General features: G+C 39.5%; 1 long non-coding RNA gene across 1 annotated transcript; it reads right to left on the reverse strand.

Moving 5' to 3' along the window:
• Positions 1-11,246: 11,246 nt before the first annotated feature.
• LOC144588657 (uncharacterized) lies at positions 11,247-22,834 on the reverse strand. Its single transcript, XR_013544307.1, has 5 exons — positions 21,265-22,834; positions 20,793-20,963; positions 19,134-19,264; positions 15,314-15,535; positions 11,247-14,157 (listed from the first exon to the last, which is right to left on the reverse strand). It is a non-coding gene; the product is annotated as an uncharacterized LOC144588657 (long non-coding RNA).
• Positions 22,835-27,572: the final 4,738 nt, after the last annotated feature.

Genomic DNA, 27,572 nt, shown 5'->3' on the forward strand with positions numbered 1-27,572 from the left:
GGTCACATAGGAGAAGCCTTGTGAACCAACGGCTGCTCTATGCACATGTATACACACAGTTAGACACACATTGATGGAACTTCCTGTAAAATGTTGTGACATGGAGATCCCTTGCCAGAGGATCCTATTCCTTGAGCCTGGAGCCCTTGGTGGGAGGCACACATTTCACTGGTGCTTCAGCTTTGCTGCTTGAGTCAGGTGCCTCTCACTCTTTAATGGAAGAGCTGATCCCATTGCTCATTCCTTCCTCTTGTGCAGAGATGCTGCTGCTTTGGCGACATAAGGATTGGCACTTACTGAATGTGCTATTTGTACAGAGGAGCCTGAAAAATTCTACAGCAAGTCAGGAGTCACTGCATTCAAAGACTATGTTAGCATTGTATGAAAACTTTCGCATCTAGTTAAATAAGCTATGTGGAGGTGAATGTATTGACTGGATGTCAAAAAAAAAATGAGGGAAAATGCAATCCTTTTTTGAATGTCAAATGGTCTTTCATTCTTCCACCTTGAGATTCCTGTTTCTGTTCTTTCTCTATATTTTATGTCGGCTTGTTCTTTCAACCCCCTTGGAGAGCAGCCAGGCTCTACAGCCTACAGTATGAATATGCCTGCTATACTCTTGTTTGATCTTCTTCCCTTGATGTGTCAGTTTCTTTGTGGCCTGCCTACTTGTCAAACCATTTTTACTCTTCAAAACTTTGTATGAATTTTTAAATAAGCAGTGCAGATCTCGGGACATTTGATGAATTTTTCAGCAGCTAATGATGCTCCGATATCACAAACCCGGCTGTTTATGTGTTTAATGTACTAAGGACAAACATTTATATACAAATTTCTTCACTTAGAAACCAGCCAGCCTGCTACAAAAAAGACATTTTGAAATACATGGAGGTGCAGGTAAGAAGGTGATTGTAAGCCTGCCTCTTCTGCATTAATGAGATTATCCTGGGGTTTCTTTTCTTTCTTTTCTTTTCTTTACATGTTGCAGAAAGGAGCAAGGAGCAATTATAACAGTTAACAAATGCAGTAGATGGCAATAGAATTGCACATTGCAGGGACTTTGAAATATAAAACTAATGCTGAACAGAATGAAAATAGATTGCAGTGTTCATCTATTTTTTAAAAAGTGGGCTTACCTTATTTTTAAAGACAGAGTGATGAAATTGATTGAGTTGCAAAATCAGTTTAATCACTCAGTTTATAATCACATTTGGGACTGAGTGTCTCTGATGTTCTTTGTTTCCCCAAGGTAATAAAATGAGTAAGTAATAGTTATCCATGGGTTACATAGAGAGGATATTTCCATTTGTGCAAAGTAGTAATAAAGTGTATGAAAAAGCAAAGTTAGTAATCTACTCAGCTGTCCTTACATGGTGTCCCTGCTTCCTGGTATGTGTCAGCTGTTGCAAAGCATAGTATATACACATGTGCATGTATTAAAGTATCTCAGCCCTGCCCTGTACTCTCCAGGTGGATTACAGTTGGTAAAAAAGTTTTAAGAAAAATTTTAAAAAATTAAGAACAGTATGCTTGATGTATATTATGATCATCAGCATAAGCATCTTAGAGCCACAGAGCTGGAAAGCATCAGATGAATACTCAAGTCCCCCATCAAGGAAGCACAGTGTGGAATTAAACTCACTGCCTCTAGCTCCATAGCCAAATGCCTATACCCCTGAGTTATCCAGCAGTTCTTAGCAGAGGTATAAATAAGGATGCAATGAGCATCCACAATTTTTCTCATCCACTTTGAAAAAGTGGATGTCTGTACATATTAAGATACCCAGTTGAAAAAAAATTGTCAGCAATGATGCTATTTTTCACTCCTGTGGGAGAAAAAAAGGGGGCATATAATGCCTATCCAAACCCCTCCCTTCATTGGCATTATATCAGAGGGAGCATGAAAATGTGTGTTGCTGCTGCAGGGTGTGTGTGTGTCAATTTCCAAATTAGATATTGTGGAGATTATAGCTACATGTAAAAAATAAAATAGGGAAGCCTGGAGCAGGGTGGGGAGAGATGATGTTCTTATTCATTCCAGTCAAAATGTCTCAGCCATCAACCCAGGCTCAGTGGTTGACAGAACCAGAGGGAAAAACTCACCACCAACAACAACCAACCACCAATCTTTGATTTCTTCTCCTAATGTGAGAAGCTAATGATCATTCCTGCTTTTCATTCCCCACTGGGAGAAATCGCTCCCTGGACCCCCCACAGGAGCTCAATGTGGTGTTTCTGCATTTCCATGGATCTCTCCTCCTACCACTACAGTGCTAATAGTATAAACAAGAATCCTGTGCTTGGCCAAAAGTGATAGTCAGGAGTCAAAACCATTTTGGGACAGAAGAGAAAGCAATACGAAAATGTTAGGGTGATTCATTTTCTTGTGCTCATAGAAGTCTATTTGTCACTATTTCCTTTAAATGAACATTCCAGACGATATGCAGGGGAGGGGTTTCAGGAGACAGGTATCTAGTTGTCTCATGTGCTTCCAGAGGCATCTGGTGGGACCACTGTGAGATACTATGAGATACAGGAAGCTGGACTTAGATGAGCCCTTGGCCTGATCCAGCAGGGCTCTTCTTATGTTCATATGGGCAAGAGTAAATTGAAGTGATACCAATTTAATTTAACTGGAACAATAATAATTTTGAAAAGCAGTGTGAGGATACAGAATAGTGTATGTGTATGTGAATGCACACACAGCTTGCTACCTCATTGCACTCAGATATCAGCAATGGGTATCTTCATAATTGGTCTGCTGGTGGTCAGAGAAGACAGACACAACAGAGACAAGCCAGTGAAAATATCAAATGAATTTGACTTTTACTTTTGCTGGAGCTAGGAATGATTAAGAATGTTGTTTCCATTCATAAATTTGCTACAGTCTGCAGATTTCTGCATAGCTGGGATAAACAATTCTTTTAAAAAATGTCAAGAAACCGAAATCCGTAGGTTCAATCCATGCAAGTCCAGGACTTTGATCCTTGAATGTCTGAAATTCTATCTCTGTATACTCAACTATGTTATTGTGAAAATAAGGGTGCCACCTTTTTTTTCCCTTTATGTCCTTCACCTTCTATAGGGCAAGCAAGTATAAAATAGTCCTTTTCATGCTGAGAATACCTGCAGCTGTTGAATCTGGCCTTGCTCATTTTTGAAGAACGCAGATATATATGCAAACTTAATATTCAGCTGAGAAAGAGCTTAAGGTTGAAACAGTTTGAATGCAAGAGCATAAGAAAGTGAGAGCTCAGTCCCACTGTTAGAACAGGTTTTGCTTCTAAAAATTCAGTTTAAATTAAGGTGTCTTCATGACGTAAATGGAAGCACAATTCTTTTTTCTGCAGTGACATTTTTGTTGTTGTTGGAAAGAGAAATAAAATACTCTTCTGCCAGAGGGTCATTCATTTTAAAGTTCTTGCAAAACTGAATTATTTCAGTTAAATTATTTCAATTATGTCAAAACAATTGAAATAATTCCCCTCTGTCAGTGTAAATTGCATCTTTGCCCACCCACCTGCCTTTCTTGCTTGCTTGCTCACCTGCCTGCCTGCCTGCCTGCTTGTTGGCCCATACGTCCACTCTTCCTGCTTGGCCACCAGCCCACTTGCCCATCTACCCATCGTGTTTGCTTGCCCACCTGGCTCTTTCTCACCTGGATCACTGGAGCAGCCTGGCTTCACCACCCGTCAGCTGAGCAGAAGAAATGCCAGCAGCAGTTTATAATCAGGTGACTTATAAATCGCATTAAGCAAAACCCGATTCAACAGTGGTTCTTTTTTGTCAGTGGAACTGAGCTCTAAAACTGTTTTATTGGTCCATGCTTTGCAGAAAAGAACCATGATTTATTTGGTTCAGCCTTAAAGCCAGCATTCTTTAATCTCCAGTTACACTAGCACCAGGTATACAATAACCAGAATGCTCTTGGTTATGCTGCTGCAGTGTAATGGCAGAAGTCACTGCCATTTTTATTCCTTAGTCTGTGCCAGTCATGTGACTTGACCCACTGAACTCTCTGCTAGAAATCAATGAGAAGGTGCATTTGGATTTCCAAAAACTAATACATACTGGCTAAAATCCGGTAGTAAGTCACAACTAGAGTAAACCCATTAAATCAGTGGGGATTTAATGAGCCAACTCTTCTGTAAGTTCCACTAACTCAATGGGCCTGCTCTAGTTGTGACTTACTACAGTCATGCCCTGCTTAATGATTGCCCCCATTACGACAAATCCACTTTACGATGATGTTTTTGTGATCACAATTGCGATTGCAAAATGATGGTCTCAATGGGAGAATTTCGCTTAGCGATGATCGGTTCCCGATTTTTGCTTTACGACGATCAAAAACAGCTGATTGTCGGGTTTTCAAAATGGCCACCGGGTGCTTAAATGGCTCCCCGCTGTGCTTAGGGATGGATTCCTCGCTATACAGGCACCGAAAATGGCCGCCATATGGAGGATCTTCATCCAGGATCACTGGACGGTGAGTTTTTAGCCCATTGGAACGCATTGAACGGTTTTCAATGCGTTTCAATTGGCTTTTTAATTTTGCTTTACGATGTTTTCGCTTAACAGTGATTTTCCTGGAACGGATTATCATCATTAAGCAAGGAACCACTGTACTGGAGTTCACCCCAATTTACAAGAATGTTACTGTGATTTTGGTTGTCATCTCATATTGTCAGTGAGGAAACTACCATACCATACCATACCATGCCTTTCCTGTCCTCTCCAAGCTAACCTGTCATTTGGAGGAGATTCTAGCTGGCATAAAAGCCTTGCTTGATCAAAGGAACTCCATGTTATTGAAGCATTTCTGCACAACCATTAGTACCCTGAAAGATGTTCTAACTTAATTTTCCAGCATTCTTGATCCTTTCATTGTCTTATGTTCCTGTAAATCCTTTAAAAGTGCGCTATTCTAATCTTTAAGGCGCAACCTTATGGGGCTCTCTAATAGATTTTAGGTAATGGTGAAGATGGATAAAATATAAATTCATTTAAAAAGGATATTGCAACTAATGGCTCAGACTCATTTACATTGGCAATGCCTGGTCCACTGGAACTTACTGCATCGGCACAGGATGTCATTATCCCCCTGCCCGGGATAGCGCGAGACATACGGGTCTCGCTGAAGCATATGGCAAGAGTATTTAAGGAAGAGGTCTACCTACCTTGGGCCTCTTCCTTTTCAACAGCCCACCCGCCTGCCCTGAATGCTAGTGTGAGTTCTACTGGTCACCAGTTTCAGGGCCGGATAGGAATTTTTGACCCGTATCCTGATTGGCCTTTGGAAGCGGGGATTTTTTTGCTTATCCCACACATACTAGGGTGTGTGGCATACTAAGGTGGTCAATCGGTCACACTGGTGGGTAGTGTGGATAAAACAGGTTTCAGTGAGTCCCATCACAAATACAGGTAAGCTATAGGTCATCTGATATCCCAGCGCTGTGGATCGTGCTATTACAGCAGTTGGGAGAGAAGATCCACTGGGGCCACTCCTGGACCAACAGTCAACAAGAAGAAGGGGACTTGAGATCCGGGGGGGTGGTCAAATTTGGGCCGGCCAGGTTCTTGCTGTCTTCACAACTGTGTGATCTTGGAGCTCGGGACTCACCCATAGTTTGGTAGAAGTCCATTGAGACCCCTCTGCAGAACCTCAATCTGCACTACCGCAGGACCCCCCTTTTCTCGATGATGAATATGGAATTTAATAAAGTGTGGCCCATGTTTTATTCCATAATAGTTGTCTCGTGTCTTATTCCGGGGTCGGGGGATAATGAAGATGTGCAGATATATAATTACAGATTTTACTATTGAATGTTGTATTCCATAAACAAACATATATCCTAAATATACCCCAATTTTCCACCAGTTCACACTTGCACTTTGCAAAATGAATTGGTTTTGTCACTGTTGGCTTTTGTGCCATGTTCTTTCAAGAGACATTTCAAACTTCAGAGGCATCTCCTTTTTTTCCATTCAAATGTTAGACCTAGCCTGAGAACAACCTTTAGAAGATTGATAACAAACATCAGACTGTATGCCTCCAGATGACACAACAGGTTAAGTTGTTCCAACTTGTGTTACTTATATATTCTTTTAAGTAGTCCCGTTCATTAACTGGGAGTACTTTTTTTAAAAGGAACAACTGGATTGTTCCAGCTATTTCAATGTAATGAGTCATTGTGATTTGCTTATTTGTCATGGCACACATCTAAGCATCCGCTTCCAGGCCGGCTGGCCGAAAAGGCACGGTCTTGGCAATCCGAGGAGGAGTGCAGGATCAGGTTGAAGGAGAGCAAAAATAGATTCTGGCAAACAGAATCCTACCAGAGAATCAAAGACAAGATCAAAGAGCAATCTAGGCTGTAGTGAGTCAAGTTATGCCAGAAAACAGGTAGACAGAGGGCAAGATGTGTACAAGAGAGACCAAAAGTCAAACACAGCAACATGTCCATAGCAGAACATCAGGATATGCAACAAGCATAGTGAGGAGCAGAAAGAAACACCATTTTCAACAAAGTCTTGGTCCCAAACTAAGGTTTATATAGCTAAGCTACCAGAGCATCACACAAGGCTCAGGAGCAAGCATTTGATCAGCTAGGAAAGGAACTAATTGCCGGAATTTTGGCTTGCTTGTCTTCCTGGGAGGAGAAGCTTTCATTCAAGGAGACCTGTACTCTCGAGGATATCTCTTCTTCTGAGGAGGAGGTGTGTTTTTTTTTCCTGCAGCCATGCACTTTGACAAGAAGCTTCTAGACAGGTCTATGCCCTTATCTTGTAGTATTCCCATGGGCTCCCTCTGATTCATAGACACAACTGATTTCTTTTAGAAGTTCAGTCTCTTCAGCACCCCCCCCAGGGTCTTCACGATCCAGTAGCTCCTCCCCTTGCCATTTTTGTTAACAAAATTTTTTTTGCAGAGTCAGGGGTCTTGTTTATCTCCACAGAGCCATTCTGTGGGGCTGTGACGCTAAATCTATACTAGTAGAGTTGGTGTATAGGCATCGCGGCTGGATATGCCAATAGCCAACTTAGAAAGAAGCTCCCACGGCAAGGATGAAAGAGGTGTAAATGAAAATAACAAGTGTTTTGCAGATTTCCGTTTGTTATTATTATGAAGAGTCTTTCCTCAGAGGGCTTTAATTTATTTCTGATTTAGAGCATCTCAGCCCTATTTAAACTTGCATAACACATTTAATCACAGTATCAAGTTCCCCCTCCCCCAAACCTGATACCTGATAAGTAAATTTTAAATATACAAATCTTTTGGCAATGCTCTCATCTCGATTTTAAAAGGGTCTATTTATTATTTTCACAGGCTGCTCTTGACAGTACTTCCAGATCCATTTGCAGAAGACACGGTGAGAAAAATTGCCTTATTTTTTCCCAAATAGCTTTAGTTTTGAATGAGACATTACTCAACATTATTCGATGCGTTTTATTCAATCTATATTTTCTTTTCCTATTTGAAGCATACTATAAAGAAATTTCTAAAAGCCCTTGTCCCTGATGTCTCCATGTGACAATTTCATTGTTTTCAATTCCAAATCAGAGTGCTATGAAATGGTAGGTTATTATGCTGAAAGCATGTTTTAGGCTTGGCTCAGCAAATGTTTGCCTGAAAATGAATTAATTGCTTGGTCACTTTCAGGAAACTGCTTATGATAAAAAGCCATCTTCTATGAATTCATTTGAGGATAAGATTGGAATCTTATAGTTTATTCCAGTAAAGTGTTTTCAGCACATAAACTGGAATAGAAATAAGCGCTAGTCTTATCACTTAGGGCAATTCACTTGTCTAAAGACTTCAGGTGATAATCATTTTTTTTAAAAATCATGATTAATTTAATTCAAAGAGACACCTTTTAAATATTTACAAGGCTATGTGAGCCAGTTTGCATTTGAATATATTAAAGAGCCAGTGTTGAAAAATATCAAACGTGATCTTTTATTCTAACACTGTTTCCCAATCCCTTTTATAGAGATTGCCCTTTTGTTCAGATTACATTCTCTTACTTTGGGCACATCAAGAGAACACAAAGCTCATTGGAAAAGACTATAGTGCTAGGAAAAGTTGGAGGTAGCAGGAAAAGAGGAAGACTAAGATGGATTGACTCAGTTAAGGAAGCCACCACATTGAGTTTGCATATTCTGAGAAGGGCTGTTAAAGACAAGGGGTCATTAATTTAGGGGTCACCATAACTCAAACACATCTCAGCACATCACTAAAGTGCATATCTTATTTTTAACTTTGAAAAAAAAACACAGAAGAGCAATTTGGGTCAACACCAGAGCAAAAAAGGAGTAGAAATTCAAAGTGCCGGTTTTAACTTATAAATCCCTAAATGGCGTAGGCCCAAGCTGTCTAGAAGACCATATTTTCCTTTATGAGCCAACCTGGGCATTAAGATTAGAGCTCGGCATGAACCGCAGTTTGGCAGCTTCACCAACTTGCCCACACAGGTGTTTTGTGGGTGCTGTACGCTTGCCCTTCCTCACCTCCTCCTCATGATTGCCTACTCCCCAGCAGCAGCGTGCTTTCCTCCTCTGTCTCCTCTGTATGATCATCCCCTCACAGGCAGCAGCATGGACTTCCCTGCCCTGCCTCCTTGTCTGAGTGGGTGATCACACAGGTGAGGTGGGGAAGAGAAGCGCATTGCTGCCAGTGAACAGGCAACTGCACTGAGGAGGCAGTGGAGGGAACTGTGCAGCACCTATGGAACACCTGTATGGGCACCATGCTGAACCAGGCCAAACTGCAGTTCATGCCCATCTCCAATTACATTTATCAAGAGAGGCCTATCTCTTGGTCCCATCACCTTCAGAGGTGCATCTAATGAGGACACAGGAGAGGGCCCTCTCAATTGTTGCTTCCAGACTCAGGAACTCCTTCCTATAGGAGGCCAGGCTGGCCCCATCTTTGCTGTCCTTCTGCAAAAAGGCAAAGACTTTTTTCTTCAGGCTGTCTTTTCCTTAATGACTGGCTGTCTAGGAGACAATAAATGGGATAGTTTATATTTTGTTCCTTCTAATTTTTTTTGGTAATGCTTCTTCCTAACATTTTAAATATAATATTATTAATCTTTCTTTAATATTTCAACAATTTACTGCTTGTAGCTTTTAATACTGTATTTTTAATGTGTAAGTGGCCTTGAGTCCTTCTTTAGAGCCAGTGTGCCTACAGGGGATCGACCTCTGGTCTGGGACTTGGGAATGCAAGTTCAAGTCCCCAGTGAGCCATGAAGTCTGCTGGCTGAACGTCAGATACAAAGACTCTCAACCTCACTTACTTCACAGGTTTATAGTGAAGGGCTAGAGGACAGCCACATTCACTCTGTGAGCCCCGTGAAGAAAAGGTAGGATATAGGATCAAAAGCAGACTTTTGTTGGAATGCGATTAAAGTGTATCATTCTGATTTGCACAAGCCAAGACAGCACCCTCTTGAAGCCAACAGGATCAACACTTTCATATGAAAGTACTGGATACTTCCTTGTGCAAGCTCTAGAAAAGTGAGACCACTCACACAATCGACTGTTGTGCAAACAGAATGGCAAAACAGCATTTGGGCACATCCTGATCTACAGCATAGTGATGGAATATGTTCTAATTATTATAATGTAGTGAATAGAGTGGTGGGCTTGGATTTCGGAGATTCTGCTCTAGTGTGTACTGAACTATGAAGCTGAGTGGGTGACTTCGGGCTAACTGATTTTTATCTGCCTACCCCACAAGGCTGTTGAGAGAATGAAGTGGGAAAGAGAGCTAGATACATCATGTTGATTACAGTTCAGCAAAAGGGGAATACATGTGTAACAGACAAACAAATAGCAATGCTCAGTGGGTTAGAGCATGGGAAGGGTCCGTCAATATCACACAGAGTGTGATGGGGTTATGTCCTTTGCTACCTGTGCAGTCTTTGGCAGATTGCATGGTCCTAGAGCAATGGTTCCAAAACTCCAAGTGTTCTTGGACTACAGCTCTCAAAAATCCTGGCTAGCATAGCTGGTGGTGAAGGCTTTTGGGAGTTTTAGTCCAAGAACATCTGGAGAGAAGTGTCCTAGAGCAGTGGTCCTCAACCTTGGGCCTCCAGATGTGCTTGGACTACAACTCCCAGAAGCTTTCACCACGACTCTGCTGGCCAGGATTTCTGGGAGTTGAAGTCCAAGAACATCTGGAGGCCCAAGGTTGGGGACTATTGTCCTAGAGCACCACTGGAAGGAGGGACTAGTAAAGGATTTCTGAGTATGTTACCTGTAGAAAAGCCTTGGAGGATTATCGTAAATTGGCATTAACTTGATGGCAGATAATTATATTAAAGGAATGCTGCATTAGTTGCTCAGTGAAATCTACAGTATTGAATACATGTCTGTACTTGTTTGAAATCCACATCCTTGTCTTAGAGATCCTTTACCCATAATTTCTTTCTGTCTCCAAACTGTTTTTTTTTTTAAATAGAGGTCATTTTCTTCTTTGCAAAAGTGAATTCATAGTCCCTCTGCATTGCTGTGTTTTGGTTTTGACAGAAATTTGGCAAATTCCCTTGTTAAAGGTAAAACAGAGGAATTAGACCATGTCATGTTTATTACTAAGTTAGAGTACAACCCAACTGTGGCATACAATGGCCCAAAGGTGTAGCATTCTATGACTAATCTCCAAAGCTGCAGGCAGAGCCCATTCAATATGTTTGCTGCTTGCTCTGTGATCTCATAATAGAGGGGAAATTAAAATGCAGTGAAAAAGCTTCACTTAATTAGAAATGCAAGAAATTCCAGGCCGTGAAGGATTTGTATGTTGGAATACAGTCGTGTGATGGATTAAGGGCCCAAATCTGAACATTTTCTGTTTTCAGTTCTATGTGTACTCACTTGGCATGTAAACAAAAAGATATAAGAAGAGACACACTGAATCAGATCATCTGAATCAGAGCAATAGCCCCCCTTTAGCCCAGTTCCAGCACCCTGATTCCCGCCATGAGAGCCATAAAGTAGAAAACAAAAATAAAGAACTTTTCTACAAAAAAAATGGAACAAAAAACCACAAAAATATACTTTATGTACTATATGTTCACTAGTAACATATTGAAGAGAACAGAAACTATCTAGCACTTCACAATTATTGCAAACTATCTGATAGCCCCCCCCCTTCATTGATTGCTGCCTTATTGTGGTGAAGGGACTTGAGTAATTCAGAGAAGCGATGGGCTATGCCATGCACAAACACCCAAGATGGACAGGTCATAGTGGAGAGTTCTGATGAAATGTGATCCACCTGGAGCAGGAACTGGCAAGCCACTCCGGTGTCTTTGTAAAGAAAACTACATGGACAGAAACAAAAGGCTGAAAGATATGACACTGGAAGATGAGCCCCTCAGGTCGGAAGGCGTCCAACATGCTACTGAGGAAGAGTGGAGGACAAGTACAAGTAGCTCCAGAGCTAATGAAGTAGTTGGGCCAAAGCCAAAAGGACGCTCAGCTGTGGAAGTGCCTGGAAGCGAAAGGAAAGTCTGATGCTGCAAAGAAAAATACTGCATAGGAACCTGGAATGTAAGATCTATGAACGTTGGTAAGTTGGGTGTGGTCAAACGGGATGACAAGAATAAACATTGACATCCTGGGCATCAGTGAACTAAAATGGATGGGAATGGGCAAATTCAATTCAGACGATTACAGTATCAACTATTGTGGGCAAGAATCCTGTAGAAGAAATGGAGTAGCCCTCATTGTCAACAAAAGAGTGGGAAAAGCTGTAATGGGATACAATCTCAAAAATGATAGAATTATTTCAATATGAATCCAAGGCAGACCTTTCAACATCACAGTAATCCAAGTTTATGCACCAACCACCCATGATGAAGAGGCTGAAACTGACCAATTCTATGAAGACTTACAACACCTTTTAGAACTGAAACCAAAGAAAGATGTTTTTGTCATTCTAGGGGACTGAAATGCTAAAGTAGGGAGTCAAGAGATAAAAGGAACAACAGGAAAGTTTGTCCTTGGAGTTCAAAATGAAGCAGGGCAAAGGCTAATAGAGTTTTGTTAAGAGAACAAGCTGGTCATCACAAACACTCTTTTCCAACAACACAAGAGGCGACTTTACACGTGGACATCACCATATGGACAATACCAAAATCAGATTGATTATGTTCTCTGCAGCCAAAGATGGAGAAACTCTATACAGTCAGCAAAAAGAAGACCTGGAGCTGATTGTGGCTCTGATCATCAGCTTCTTATAGCAAAACTCAAGCTTAACCTGAAGAGAGTAGGAAAAACCACTGGGCTAATCTAAACCAAATCCCTTATGAATACACAGTGGAAGTAAAGAACAGATTTAAGGAACTAGATTTGGTGGACAGAGTGCTTGAAGAACTATGGACAGAGGCTCATAACATTGTACAGGAGGCAGCAACAAAAACCATCCCAAAGAAAAGGAAATGCAAGAAAGCAAAGTGGCTGTCCAATGAGGCCTTACAAATAGCAGAGAAGAGAAGGGAAACAAAATTCAAGGGAGATAGGAGAAGTTACAGAAAATGGAATGCAGACTTGCAAAGAATCGCAAGGAGAGACAAGAGGGCCTTCTTAAACGAACAATGCAAAGAAATAGAGGAAAATAATAGAAAGGGAAAAACCAGAGATCTGTTTAAGAAAATTGGACATATTAAAGGAACCTTTTGTGCAAAGATGAACATGATAAAGGGTAAAAATGGGAGGGACCTCACAGAAGCAGAAGACATTAAGAAGAGGTGGCAAAAAATACACAGAGGAATTATACCAGAAAGATCTGGATGTTCCAGACAACCCAAGTAGTGCGGTTGCTGACCTTGAGCCAGACATCCTGGAGAGTGAAGTCAAGTGGGCCTTAGAAAGCCTGGCTAACAACAAGGCCAGTGGAGGTGATGGCATTCCAGTGGAACTATTTAAAATCTTAGAAGATGATGCCACTAAGGTGCTACACTCACTATGCCAGCAAGTTTGGAAAACTCAGCAGTGGCCAGAGGACTGGAAAAGATCAGTCTACATCCCAATCCCAAAGAAGGGCAGTGCCAAAGAATGCTCCAACTACCATACAATTGCACTCATTTCACAGGCTAGCAAGGTTATGCTCGAAATTGCACCCTTCCACTTAAAGACCTACTAGTTTCTTCATATGATACCTAGGGATGTGTAAAATTCTTCTAACAATTGTGGTCTTTCTTAAACCTAAGCTTTGCCCAGCTTTGCCCTTTTTCCATCATTGTCAAAATCTATTAGCTTTTATTTATTTCAGTATCATGGAGCCACAGTGGTTTTGTTCACAGCACATGATGTGCTATCTCTAAGCAATGTAAGTCAATTGGTCTGAATGTATGCTTTTCTCCTCCATCGTGTGTATGTGTGTGTGTGTGTGTGTGTGTGTGTGTGTGTCTGTGTCTGTGTCTGTGTCTGTGTGCGCGCACACGTGCGCAAACATTACTTCAAGCTCCTGAGGGCTGTCTATTACTGGTTTGCATCGTTGTCGTTTAGTCGTGTCCGACTTTTCGTGACCCCATGGACCAGAGCACGCCTGGCCCTCCTATCTTCCACTGCCTCCCGGGGTTGTGTCAAATTCTTGTTGGTTGCTTCGAGAGACACTGTCCAACCATCTCATCCTCTGTCGTCCCCTTCTCCTCTTGCTTTCACACTTTCCTAACATCAGGGTCTTTTCCAGAGAGCCTTCTCTTCTCATGAGATGACCAAAGTACTGGAGCCTCACCTTCAGGATCTGTCCTTCCAGTGAGCACTCAGAGTTAATTTCCTTTAGAATTGATAGGTTTGTTCTCCTTGCAGTCCAGGGGACTCTCAAGAGCCTCCTCCAGCACCACAGTTCAAAGGCATCAATTCTTCGGCAGTCTGCTTTCTTTATGGTCCAGCTCTCACTTCCATACATCACTACAGGAAGAACCATAGCTTTGACTATTCAAAGTTTTGTTGGCAAGGTGATGTCTCTGCCTTTTAAGACACTGTCAAGGTTTGTCATCGCTTTCTTCCCAAGAAGCAGGCGTCTTTTAATTTCGTGGCTGCTGTCTCCATCTGCAGTGATCATGGAGCCCAAGAAAATAAAATCTGTCACTGCCTCCATATCTTCCATATCTGGTTTGCATAGCCTAGCGATTTCAAAACTTCTGATAGCTGAAGGCAAAAGTAAAAGTGCCATTAATTACATGAACATTACTAATGTGTATGTTACTCATAGGATTCCTCGAGAGCCTTCAGATGAGGGAGTTTAGAGAATTTGGAATAGTGGCGAAAGAGAAAGGAATTTTGGCTCCGTTTCCAAAATCCCGTTGCTTAGCATTATAAGTCACAATTAGTGTAGGCTGATTTGAATCAAAGGCACTTACAGAGATGTTGACTCACCAAAGCTCCAATGATTCAATAGGCCTATTTCAGTTCAATTTACTATGCTAAGCAATAGAATGTTGGCCTTCATCTCCTTGTCATATTCCAGAACCAAAATGTTCTCTTGGAGGCTACTATTTGTATTCCAGGATAAATTTTGTTCGTGCCTCTAGTGGTCAGAAGTCTGCCATTGTACTGGCCTACGCAACTTTATGTCAAACTCTCCAAGCTTTTGTTGCTGGCTCAGAAAAGCCACAGGAGAAGCATGCTTTGAGACAGATCACTGCATGGAAGCAAATGTTATCTGACATGAATAAATTCAAACATAAGCATGAGTGATTTAAATCCATTAAGTAGTCGAAGTGCTGCAATGCATTTGTTTCTCAACTAAATCTGATGAAGAGGCTATAGATATTTTTATGACATAGACACATGGAAATCAAGCATTAAATAACATCACCCAGGATTCAGATGCCTCTGGGAAGACACTAAGTACCACTGACTTTGGTTGCAAACAGATGGAGTTAAGAGGATCCAGCACAGCAGGAGACCCCGATGTAGTTGTCTTCTTTCCTGTGGCACCCTGCTCCTTGCTGAAGTGCAATGGATGAACATGACGTGGGGAAAGGTCATGTTCTATCTAGCTTTCAAATCTGCAGCATGCTCTTCAGCAATAGCCTGGCCAAGTGAAAGCTAAACATTTGGCACAGGCTGTACCGCTATTTATGGTTCACAAAGCCTATACGAAAGCATAGCTAATTCAGCTAAAACACTCAATTTGGTGAAAATCCAACAAGCAACCTGTGGTCATCTGTGGTCTACAGGTGGGCAACATGTGCCCCAAAGTCACTCTGACCACCCCAAATCTCTGCAAACCTTGGTAAATGCTGATTTTAAAAAGTGAATTGAAAGAAAATGTTAGTGGGGTCTTGAAAATCTCTTTTACCTGCAAGGATCCAGTCTTTCAACTTCCAGGATTCATTTTTTTTTCTTCTAGCCGATAATGTATTTTCCTGTGACTTGCACAGCACTCTGTTTTACTTCTCTTTTCTCTCTCCACCATGCCATGCTTCACTTTTCCTCTCTTATTTTCCATTTATCATGGGTAAATTTCAAACCGGCAGAGTTTGAGTTGGTTTCAGATTTATTCCACCACATTCTCCTATCCCTAAGGGGAAATGCATTCAGAGACAATACTTTGGAGACGAGGAGTTCAGTCGTTTTTATTCAGAAGGCAGAATTCATGGAAGGGCAGGAGCCACCATATGGATGATAACAACGACAACAACAAAACCCTTTGCTTTATGATTTGCTGTTTTTTTAAAAGAAGTGCATCAACACTCAATGACGACTTGGCATCCGCACAGTGTGGGAATTAGAGTCATGTTTCATCATTGGCTCATCATCTGATCAAAGGAAAGGACCATTTAAAATATGAACATTGTTTCTTCCCTCCACTCTCGCTTTGCAACATTCATTGCTAGGTTTTCCCAAAATTCATGTCACACTTCATTCTGTCATTCTGTCTTCCTGCATTCAAGCTCACTGTGTCTGTTACTGGAGGAGTTCTCAATGTGTTTGTGGACCTCCATATTGTTTACAAAAATGGGCACATTTCTTTCTATAAATATCATTGATGTGATGTGTCACAATCAGCAGCATGTTTAAAAGAAGGCACAGATGAGTTCTCCCAAAACTAGTACTGCTGGTTTTATAAACACTAACATTTACCAAAAGATCAGCAGAGCACCAAGTAGGATTCTCAAGAACCAAAGTCAAAAATCTGCCTTTCTTCCTTATTGACACCACCCACAAGAGAAGAGATAAAAGTCCATAATCTAAGCACTGCAGCCTGGCAAACAGTTTATGAAATAAATGCTGTTTTATATAGCATCACCTATGAATATGGAGATTCTTTCAGACTGACACAGAAATATTTTTTAGAAATGTATAGACATTGAGGTTGATGTACACTGAAGAAAATGTATATGTACTAAATGATTGCATACTCTCAAAGACACATGTACAATTAAACAAGGCAAATATTCTTTAAATCATGTTGTGGGGTAAACTGATATATTCTGAAGGTTTAATGCATTTTCTTTTAAAAATAAATTGTTTCCAAAGGAGGTAATGCACATTGACAGGGAATACGTGGAATACCTGATTAATGATAGAGATTTTAAAAAATCAGATTGTTTCCAATTTGAGTCACTTTCACATTCATGTATAAATTTTCTTAATTAAAATCTACACACACACATACACACATTGCATTTAAATAGTATTTTTAAACATACCAGGTGGAATCCCTTCTTAACTTTATGCAATTTTATGCCACACAAGGAGGATGACACCTAGTTCGAATTAATTGAAAGCTTCCTATTTCTCCTTCGGGTTCTGAGGCTTCCTAGGGCTCCTTTTTGCCCTGGGAAGCCGTTAGAAGCTTCAGGATTTGTGGCGGGGGGGGGGTAGCTTATGCAGCCAGAAATTATTGCTATATTGCTGCCATCCAGATATCAGGACCACTGGCAGCAAACTGGTGGTGAGTTTTAGCCATTAAGGCTTCTGCTTTGTTCCAAGGCTCCCAAAGGCTTCCCTGCATCTGCCTTTTGTAGAGAAGCCACAAAACATGTATGTTGGGGGCAAACAGGAAGCTTTCTATTGGTTTCAGTTAAATACCCTGCTCATCAGATCATGATGCCGTCCAGTTTACACAACATAAGTTCCACAAACTGGATTCCAGCCCTTGTCACTCCTTGAGGTGCATTTTTTTTTAAAAAAAATATGCCTTCTAAAGTGAATGAATAGCCTTCTTTTTAAAAAAAGTTGGGAATAGTCCAAGAACATTTAAGAAGCTTGAAAGCTAGTGGATAACAAAATTCCAGGCCAGACATTAGTGTCAATATTTTATCAAAATTTACAAAATCAGACGCTTCTTGCAATTCCATTTTAACTCCTCAGTTAAAGATGTTGGTTTTAACCTTCAAAACTTTAGATGTCTTTGGTTCTGGCTGTCTAAGGGACCACCAGTCTCCTTATTGGCCTGCCCAAATGTTAAGATCTTCAGGAAAGGCTTGCTAAGGAATGTCAGAGGACAACCTAACAGGTACACGAGAGAGGTTTTCTCTAGTGTGGCTTCCAGAATGCTCAATGCACTCCCTTTGGAGTCCATCTGTTTTTAATCTGCTTTTAAGAATGGTGTAAAGCAGTGGTTCTTAACCTTTGTTACTCAGATGTTTTTGAACTGCAACTCCCAAAAACCCCAGTCAGCACAGCTGGTGGTGAAGGCTTCTGGGAGTTGCAGTCCAAAACTCCTCAGTAACCCAAGGTTAAGAACCAGTGGTGTAAAGACATATCTTTTAAATAAACAGGCATTTCCTGTTTAATTTGCCCTACTGTGTTTTTTTTCTAGCACATGTATGAGTCTTTTTAATGATTTTAACACAATTGATTGATACCCAGTGTGATGTAGTGGATAGACTGATGGACTAGGTCTCAGGAGGCCTGGGTTCAAATCCCTGCTAAGCTATAGAAACTCATTGGGGGTGTGAACAGCTCCTTAAACATCTGACTTATCTTCAGAGCTTTATTAGGATCACTATCAGTTGGTTCCAACATCATGGCTTGCAACATCAAAGTTGATTTTGATGATTTTTACAGTGGGATTTTTATTTGACTTTCTATTAAATTTTGTTCTCTTTGTTTTTATTATTTTATGGTGATTGTAAGCCACCTTGAATGTTATTTTGTAGTGGGAAGGTTGAGTATAAATAATATTAATATATCCAACAACAACAGAAACAACAGCATGTCAGGAATCCCCTAGCCTCAAATAGAGGTCTTACCTCTTTTTTTGCTTGATGCTCTCCCTCTCCTGTCGTGGCTTGCACCATTTTGCAAAGTGTCTACACACCATCTTTTTCCCTTTCTAAAAACATAAGGATAGGCTATTTGTTCAACCCATCCACTGCTTCTACGTTTAATAGTCAATGTAGCAAAACAATGTTAGCTTTTACAGAAATGCACAAAAAATAATCCCATGAATGTGCTAATTCTTTCTGAAGATGACCAAAAATGCCTGCCAAGTTCTTGCTGCAAAGTACATTCTCATTTACTGGAAAACCTAGTGTAATTATCCAGTTTACCAGACAATTTTCTGTTGGAAAGTCAATGTAAACATACTAAACCAGTTTTTGAAAATAAATGTTTTGGCAGCTGATAGATTTAATTATCTGTTCGTGTACTTCTCCACAATATTTTACTGGTCAAAGTTGCAATTCCAAATAACAAACAGACGTTTTCAGAAGGTGGGGGTAAAAGTCACCCTTCTTTGCAGAACTGAAGACTTGCCTCCTTGTTTTCTTTCTTACCCTTTGATCTGTGGGGCTGAGTATATATGAGGCTCAGAGTCAAATGGTGAATCCTGGTACTAGAGATTATGAGCATTTCTGTGGTTCTCTCAATGTAAGGGGGGGGGAATAACTCTCAGGTTTAATCAAGGGAGTTGCAAAGTTTTCTTTGTATTTTGCAACATGAAATTAATGTTGGGAGAGAATAAGTGACTCAGCTTCATCATTTGTCCATTATTTTCAGTTAATTTGAAACTATGTTAAACTCAGATAGGACATGTCTTCATATGTACATCTAGGACTGAGATGAAATTTGTCAGGAGAGCAGTTTTAAACTCTTGAATGGGTAGTGGGGGTGATTTATAGAGATTCCAACATTTTTAACAAGATATCAGGGGATGCTTTCTTACTTACCTGCTGTTGGTAGTGGTGGGTGACCATGGTTACTTATTTTTCCTATCATTAATATTGCTAATTTGCTGTTTCTTGTGGTGGCATAGGCAACAGGGGCAGGATATTTTACGCTGGTCCTCTTTCCTTTCAACCTGAATGAAATTCACAGTAATGATTCCTGGTAATCTAGTATTCTTATCATTGTTCTACTCCCAGAGCATGCTTCATCTGTTCAGCTCACATGCTGGAGGAGGCACTTGGGCTTCATTTCATTGGAATTTAGCTTGGCTAATTTTCTAGCCAATCTGAGGTTGACGTGGCCTACTCCCAAGAAGCACCACCCTGGTTTTTCACTCCTGTACCATCCCATGATTTGTTAATTCATTTGATTCATTGTATACTTTTCTTCCATTATATATAAAATTCCATATATATGCCATTAATCAAATGAATAAATAAATAATGATATAGTTATGCTTTAATATCTATATGTTGAACCACCATATTATTTTTTTTGTATTTTTGTGGGATTTGAGGATTGTAAATTTTAATCTTCTAAACAACTTGTGTGTGTATGTGTGTGTGTAACAATATATATTATATATCACTATGTATACATATACTGTACAATAAATAAAAACATTCTGCATTTTTCTGTGTATAAGATGCCCCCATTTTTCCAACCCAAAATTTCTTTCTTTGCAAGAAAGTGGAGGAGGAAGGCAGGGATCAAAGTGCTTGGATTCCTGCTTTCATCCTCCACTTTCTTGTGAGGAAAGTGTAGGGGGAAGTGATTCCTGCTTTCCCCTTACACTTTAGTTGCAAAAAGTGTAGGAGGAAAGCAGCTTTTTGCAAAGAAAGTGTAGGGGAAAAGCAGAAAGTGTAGGGGGAAAGCAGGGATCAAAGCGCTTTGATCCCTCCCCCTCCTTACTTCCATGTATAAAACAATCCTCAATTTTTCCTCTAATTATTTTAGGAAAAAGTGTCATTTTATACATGGAAAAATACGGTACATGTTCATTTGTGTGTAGATATACATGGATATATACATATATAATAATTAAAAGCATCAGACATTGGAAACACAGTTTAAAACATGTCAGTAAAAAAAATTAAACTCATTATTCCTTTAAAAAGAAACCCAATTCGACCAGCTGACATGGGCATTTGAAATTTTCTGTAACATGGAGACAGAAATAGTTATTTTCCTCCCCCTGGTGCAGCTCAGCAAGACTGCAGAAATACAGAATGTCCTGGCAGCTTTCAGCAAATGTACTTTTCCCAGTCATCGCTATGGCATCACTTAAAGAACTATACATACCCAGGTGTACTGGGGCCATGCTGGCCCTCCTAATATATCACAGTGCACCTGCTCATGCCAGTCAAGTAAATAAGATGTAAAATAAAACAAATGAGGTTTAGAACCAGGGGCTGGGATCAGATTTACTTTCTGGCTCAAATATAAAATATTGGGGGAAGTGGGGATTTTGGTCCCTTGTGTTTAAATCTACAAATCCAACACTCCTTTCCCACTGGTTATACTGGATGGGGCTGGTGGGAACTGTAGGGTAAAAAAAAATCTGTAAGGCCAAAAGTTTGTTTCAGATGGATGCCCCTTTCTCCTATCAGCAAGATTTTTCTATATGAGGGTATTATGATTTTTTTCATGGGAAGTCTTACAAAATTTTGCAGAAGTTCCTTCCTTCCTTCCTTCCTTCCTTCCTTCCTTCCTTCCTTCCTTCCTTCCTTCCTTCCTTCCTTCCTTCCTTCCTTCCTTCCTTCCTTCCTTCCTTCCTTCCAGAATTATTAGAATTCCTGTGCAGAATAGCAGCTCTCCTCTGCAGGATCCACCTAGAAAGAGCAAAAGAAAGGCCAGGTTGCACAGGATTGTTATAATATTGCATCTTCACAACTTACAAAGGGCATCTTTCCAGAAAGGGCATTAGGTGACATAGAATTTGGCCATTTCTTGTGCAGAATAGGCAAAAATACATACACTCCCAAGAGGAAACATGAGAGTGAGGTTTCATTTTTGTGAGAAGCCAGGAAATTCTGCTGATGCTGGGAAAGCCTTGATGGGGTCTCTCAATATGCCAAGATGGAAAATTGCACAGAGTGAAAAATTTTGTGAGTACTCATCATGTTTACTTACATCTGTAAACTACTCTTTGGTACTGTCAGATCACCTCACACAGCTTTTTGGAATTTGTTCTGCCCATGGCTATCGATTTCAAAGAAATAGAACTGTTTAGAAAAGAAGAGTTAAGACACATGACTCACAAGAACTACTCAAGCAAAGTATCTTCATTCCATGCCATTCTGGATGAGTATGACTAAGGCAAAATAGATTTGGCAAAACTCTCATTCAAATCATTGCAATGCAGAAAGCCTTGTACCAGTGTGTAGAGGAGAAAGACAAAACCTCTCACATCTCCCTTTGTGCCAGTTAGCTGCTTTGACACATTTTATTTTATAGCTTAGAATACCGAATCAAGACACCCAGAACTTAGAGGAAGATCAAAATAGGCAGTCAAAGATGGAAATAGGTCAGGAGTCCCAGAACAATGTGTTTGTGTGGAAAGGTGATAAATGAACCCTTTTAAATAAATGGTGAGGATGAGCTAATCTTCTCACTTGGGCTTCTTTGCCTGACAAAATATTCAGGGATGAGATATTTTGGATAACAGGAGCAAAGGAATTTTTAAAAAAAAGATCAACATCTTATATATTAAAGAGTAGGGTTTATGTTTCTGGAACCCTGAAGAACCTTACATCCATATTTTTGAGCATGTTAATAAATACTTTAAGCATATAAAGCTGCATTTTAAGATTATCCCACTGATTCCAATGGAACCTATACACAAAGAGATACGACTGCATCCATAAAGGCTTGGTCCCAAGCAGGTTTACTCAGAAGTACTTCTAAAGAAACTGGCACCCTCATGTCCTTAGGAATACTTGGGAAGCTGAGGATTGCCTCTCTAATTTATTTTATTTATTAAATTAAATACATCCTTATTCTGCCCAACAAGTTGCAGAGCCACTACTCTGGTTATCTAACAAAATGAGATGAAATAAAATACTAGAAGAATAAAAATACCAAATTTGCCACACTTTAACAAGCAACTTTTGATTTACAGATTTTTTTAAAATTTCCATCCTAATTCTTGGTTCTGATTTTAATTATTTTGCATGCTACAAAATTTCTGTTGAATTCAAACAAAATAAATCCATACACAGTATTTGACATCAGATTAATTATGTGGTTTTTTTTAAAAAGGAATATGATTTAAAAAGAAAGACAGTGTCTTCTCCCCCCACAAACAAATTTTTGATAATTTGCAGAATTGCAACAATTCTCCAAGTCATCCAAGTCTGTGATTAGCAGTCGAGACAAAAGGCATGGCTCCCATAATTAAATGAATAATGATACTACTTTCTCTGTCACTGCTACTCTGCCTTCCTTTTCTTCCGCTAACTGAGCTTTAGTGAAATTAGCTCACCTTGGTCAGGGGAACAATATCACTTTATCAATAAGCAGCTGATATTTTGTGCTTCTTGACTTTTTAAAGTTCCCCTTCTGTTCTGTTGGGTATAGGGAGTTTCCAGTTAAGTAATTATATATTGATCTTGCAAGTACTCCTGTGAGGAGCTTGAACATTGTTGGAAATTGGAGACTGTGGATTATTGCATATACAGCAGATAATAGAGGAGGGAAAAAGAAGTCTAAATGATTATATCAGTACAAGCAGAGAAAAATTACTAAAGGTGGTGAAAATGGAGAATATTTTGAAAACGATAGAAACAAAAGCTCAATATAAGAAACAACAAGTTGAAAAGAAATTAACAGTTGGAAAAGTGAACCACTACATTTATTTTATTTATTTATTTATTTATTTGATTTTTACCCTGCCCCTCTAGACCATGTCTACTCAGTCTACATGATAAACACCCGAGAAATAGTGATGGAAAGCATGATCATAATTCAACATGGGCATGGCTAAATCTGGGGACCCTTAAGACCTTTGCTGCACAAGAATAAGCACTCCAAATCAATGAGATGAAAGCTAAGATCCAAGGAATTAGTATTAACAACAACCTGACTCTGCCAAGAAAAAGATGAAACTGTGTCACACCTCATCTGCAGATGTCCAAAGATTGCACCAACAGATTACAAAGTTAGACATGACAGAGTGGCAAAGTTAATGCACTGGTTATTATGCAAAAAATATAAATTGCCAGCCTCCAAAAACCCATGAGAACATCAGGTGGAGAAGGTGTGAGAAAACAAGGGAGTCAAGATCTTGTGGGATTTCTGGATCCAAACTGATAGACAACTTGAACATAACACACCAGAGATAGTAGTAATAGAATGAAGAAAGGTCTGGATCATTGACATTGCAATTTCAGGGGATGTTGAAAATAAACAATTGGAAAAACTAACAAATTACAGAGACCTGGCAATTGAAACATCATGCCTCTGGAAGAAACACACTTCAGCAGTCCCTGTAGTCATTGGGGCTTTCGGAATAATATCAAGAAATTTTGTACAGTGCTGCCTCGACTTACAACCATCCCAGCATATGACCATTTTGAGTTGCGACCAGCTCCAGTCGCAAATTTTTGCTTCGACTTGCAGCCAGAGCTTTGAGTTGCAAACAGAAAAGAGGCAGGGTAAAAAGGCAAGGAATTCAAATATAGGTACTAACCATTTGTATCAGAGATACAGCAGAAATGACTGCATTTTTTCTCTCTCGAGAGTGCTCATAACTTAGAAAAATATGTTCATTTTAATTTAGATGACAAAACTGCACAAACAAATCTGATCAAATACACTGATATAAATAATTATGCATTAGCTTTCTATAAATCAAGAATGTGCTCAAAAGTACTGTGTATTATAATTAATGATTGCATTAATTTACACAGATTTTTAATGAATATCATTACACACATGCAAATTTCAGTTGACAGTTAAACATCCTCTTGTTAGCAGGTTTCAGTTTATTAATTTTGCTTTTATTTTTACATTCTATAGCACAGAATGTCTTTTTTTTTTTTAAAGTGAGGATCATCAGATTAGACCTTTTCAAAATGAGTTAATGGGTCAATTCATATGGCAGCTTTTATCAAACAATTCTATCTAGCAGTAATACAGTACAGTGCTAGTTACTACAGTTACAAAGTGATATAAAGATGTAGTGATTTAAATGTTTTTCTATCTTTGTTCTGTCTTTATTAGCAGCTCCAAGCCACAATTCTAAGTGATTTTCCTAGGAAATCCCAAGGAACTACTCTTAAAATTGTGATGCATAGTCTCATAAACCCAGGGGTGGACCTACATTTTTTTGAGCCCTGAAGCTTGAACTGTGATGGCTGTCCCTTCACAACCAGCAATATGGTCTGGGTAACCACTGTTGTAGTTTTCAATTTTTTTTAAAAAAAGTGGACTAAAATCACTTCCAGGGCCCCTCCAGGATTAGGGCCCTGAAGCTCAAGTTTCATTAGTTTCATAGTCAATCCACCCATGCATAAACCTATGATCATGGAGAGTTGATCAAAACCTGCTGTATAGCATATGATCTACATAATATGTTTCATTATTTTGCTTCTCGCACCCATCTTTTCCTCACTGTGCTTTTCTTCATGTACTTTAGCAACATTGATTGTGTACCTCCAGTATAGCTTTTCCAGTTTTAGCCACCTGTCTTTTCAGGATCTGCCTCTTTCTACCAGTGACACAACCACCCTTTTGATCTTCTCCCAGCCAACAAGCAAATGAAGTTTGTTCACATCCTGCTAGCATCCTGTTACTGACAATGTGCACAGATCAGGTTTATGAATGTACTCTGACATCTCAGCAGCTCATCCAATGAGATAAGGAGCAACATAGATGATACAATCCTTATTCTAGACTAATATGTAAAATACAGCAACAATGATACTTCTGCCTTCCATCATTTTCAGTCCTGTGTGAATCTTGCCACAGAATCTCCCTGAAATGGGGATAAAGTGCAGAAACATAAAATAAATAAATAAATAAATAAATAAATAAATAAATAAATAAATAAATAAATAAATAAATGTCCAAACATGGAAAATAGCACCCCAAAGGAGAAGACTAGGTAAGAATCGTTCCCCTTGAGAACTTGTTTTCTGTGTAGGGAAGCTAAATGCTGGCAGCTATTCTCTAGAAGTAAGATACATTGCACTTGATCAGACTCACCTGAACAGAGATGTCTCAAACTGCACTGAAAATATCTAGTAACATCTCCAACCACTGCAGTCTGAAGGAAGTGTCACAGTCCAACTGGCGGTCTAAATCATCGGTAAGAATAAGTTCTACATGAAGTCCTTGCTTGGGCAAGGAAGAGGCATGCAGCTAACTTCTGAATAAAACTGAAATAAAAAATTTTCAGTGCTTACAGTTAAAATAAATTTGATTATATCAGTCTGACTTCTTTGGGTTTCCCTTTCAGTGAGCAGAGAGTCTACCCACATTAATTGACATTCAAATGAATTGATTAAGCATCTCTCAGCTTCGTTAAACAAGCAAATTAAATGGGATTTGAACATAATTGTGAAGGATCACATTGATAAGAATATGAAAACTTGCTAAGGATACTAAGGTTATTCATGGATTTCAGAAATTCCGCTCCAACGAATACAGCCTTTGAACAAAGAAAAGCCATTATGAGTTCAGCTCTACCTGTGGCATTTAACATCTGTGCCATGTGTAAAGCAAAATGCTTGTTTCTCTTCATGTGCCTGTAATTATGGGCAGCACTACACATTATGATCGCAACAGGAAACACTGGTCTTAAAGTGTCAATTTCTGCTACAATGCAAGAGGTGTGGAAGTAAAATATGTACCTGTATGACCCCTGAAAACACCTGTTTATCTAATCCTGGGAAACAGAATGGGCTTGTTGTTTTCTGACTAAATCTTAATTTAAAGAGCTGTTTTCTTTGACCACTGAGATCTTTAACTCTTATGCTGTTCACAAAGTCTTGCCACAATGCTACTAACTGATACTGTACATAAGTGAGGCAACCAGTGGGCTAGAAAACGACACAGATTTAATGAGAGAAAAAATGTTTCTTGACTTGTGTTAGCTAACTACAGACTGAGGTTTTCCTGCATATTTTGAAGAAGAAGAAGGAGAGGAACATGAAGGAGAAGAAGAAGTGGGGGGGGGGAGAGAATGATAGTATAATCAGACTGCATACAGAAACCAAGCCACCACCAAAATGTCAGCCCAGAAAAGCTATTTGAATGACAAGTATATAGGATCAATCAAAGAAATTTTGGTTTGTGAAAAGAGGAATGGAAGTGAACATCAGCCATAATTAAAGCAGCACATATTCACTGCATCTACAATTTCCCGAACTTAACAGAAAATTAAAAACCTTTTTAAAAACCCACCTTTGTTGATCTCCATGAACAATTATACATAGTTGATTAACAGAGTGAGAGAGCGGGAGGATATGTTTTACTACAAATGCTGTCTTTATTATGAAAAGGTGTATGAAACAGATGAATTTCTCTTGCAGAAAATAAACACATCCATATAAAAATATGTAACACCCAGTTTTAAATGAAAAACGTTTTAAAAAATGCAGATTTGATGTTAAGTGTGTTTTTGGAACACACACTATTTAATGGGGAGAAACATAATTAGAGCCCTGACAAAGAGCGATTCAATTTAATCATAGATTACAAAGCAACTTCAGAATTTCTGAGAAAAGATTTTACAGGAATGATATAAACAAATCTCAAATTAATCTCTCTTTTGTTCCTAATCTCTCTTCATGTCAAAGGATTATGCAAGCTTTATCTCCTATCAGATATTAAATTTCAGCTATAGATAATAGCTTGTAGGAGAGGGGGTTGTTGAAACAGGAAGAGCAAAAGAACACGCAAGGAAGTTCTGACTCCTTTCCACTTTGATACATTTGATCTTGTAGCCAATTGTTAAGAGGTGACAGGTTACTGACAGAAAGGTTCATCACTGTGAATTAATAGCTGGAGGGGCAAGTGTGGTAAAGAATGGACCTGACCCCCAGCATGCTCTATGTGGTGACGTGCTTTCCACTTCACTTCAAACAAAGATGAGCATATTCAGTAATAAGGGCTCTTGAAAGAGGGTCACTTTCCCTTAACATGCAGGCCCGCTGTCTGATTAACAAAGAACATTTAATTCATTCATTCATTCATTCATTCATTTATTCATTCATTCCAGTGTTAAGAACTTTTATGGTCACTTATGATCCAAAGTGACAGATAAAGTAGCTGTTAAGAAATATGCCTTTCTTTAGTGATTATGGCAATATGTATAATTGGAAGTGACTGCCTCTTTGCCTCGGCCTGCTGGATAAGGGTCTCTTCAAATTGGGAGAGGCCATGATGCAACGCCTGCCTCCAGGCTGAATACTCAGATGTCAGGGAGCTGGACAGGG

Source organism: Pogona vitticeps, chromosome 4 (genome assembly GCF_051106095.1).
Source record: "Pogona vitticeps strain Pit_001003342236 chromosome 4, PviZW2.1, whole genome shotgun sequence".
Taxonomy (NCBI): Eukaryota; Metazoa; Chordata; class Lepidosauria; order Squamata; family Agamidae; genus Pogona; species Pogona vitticeps.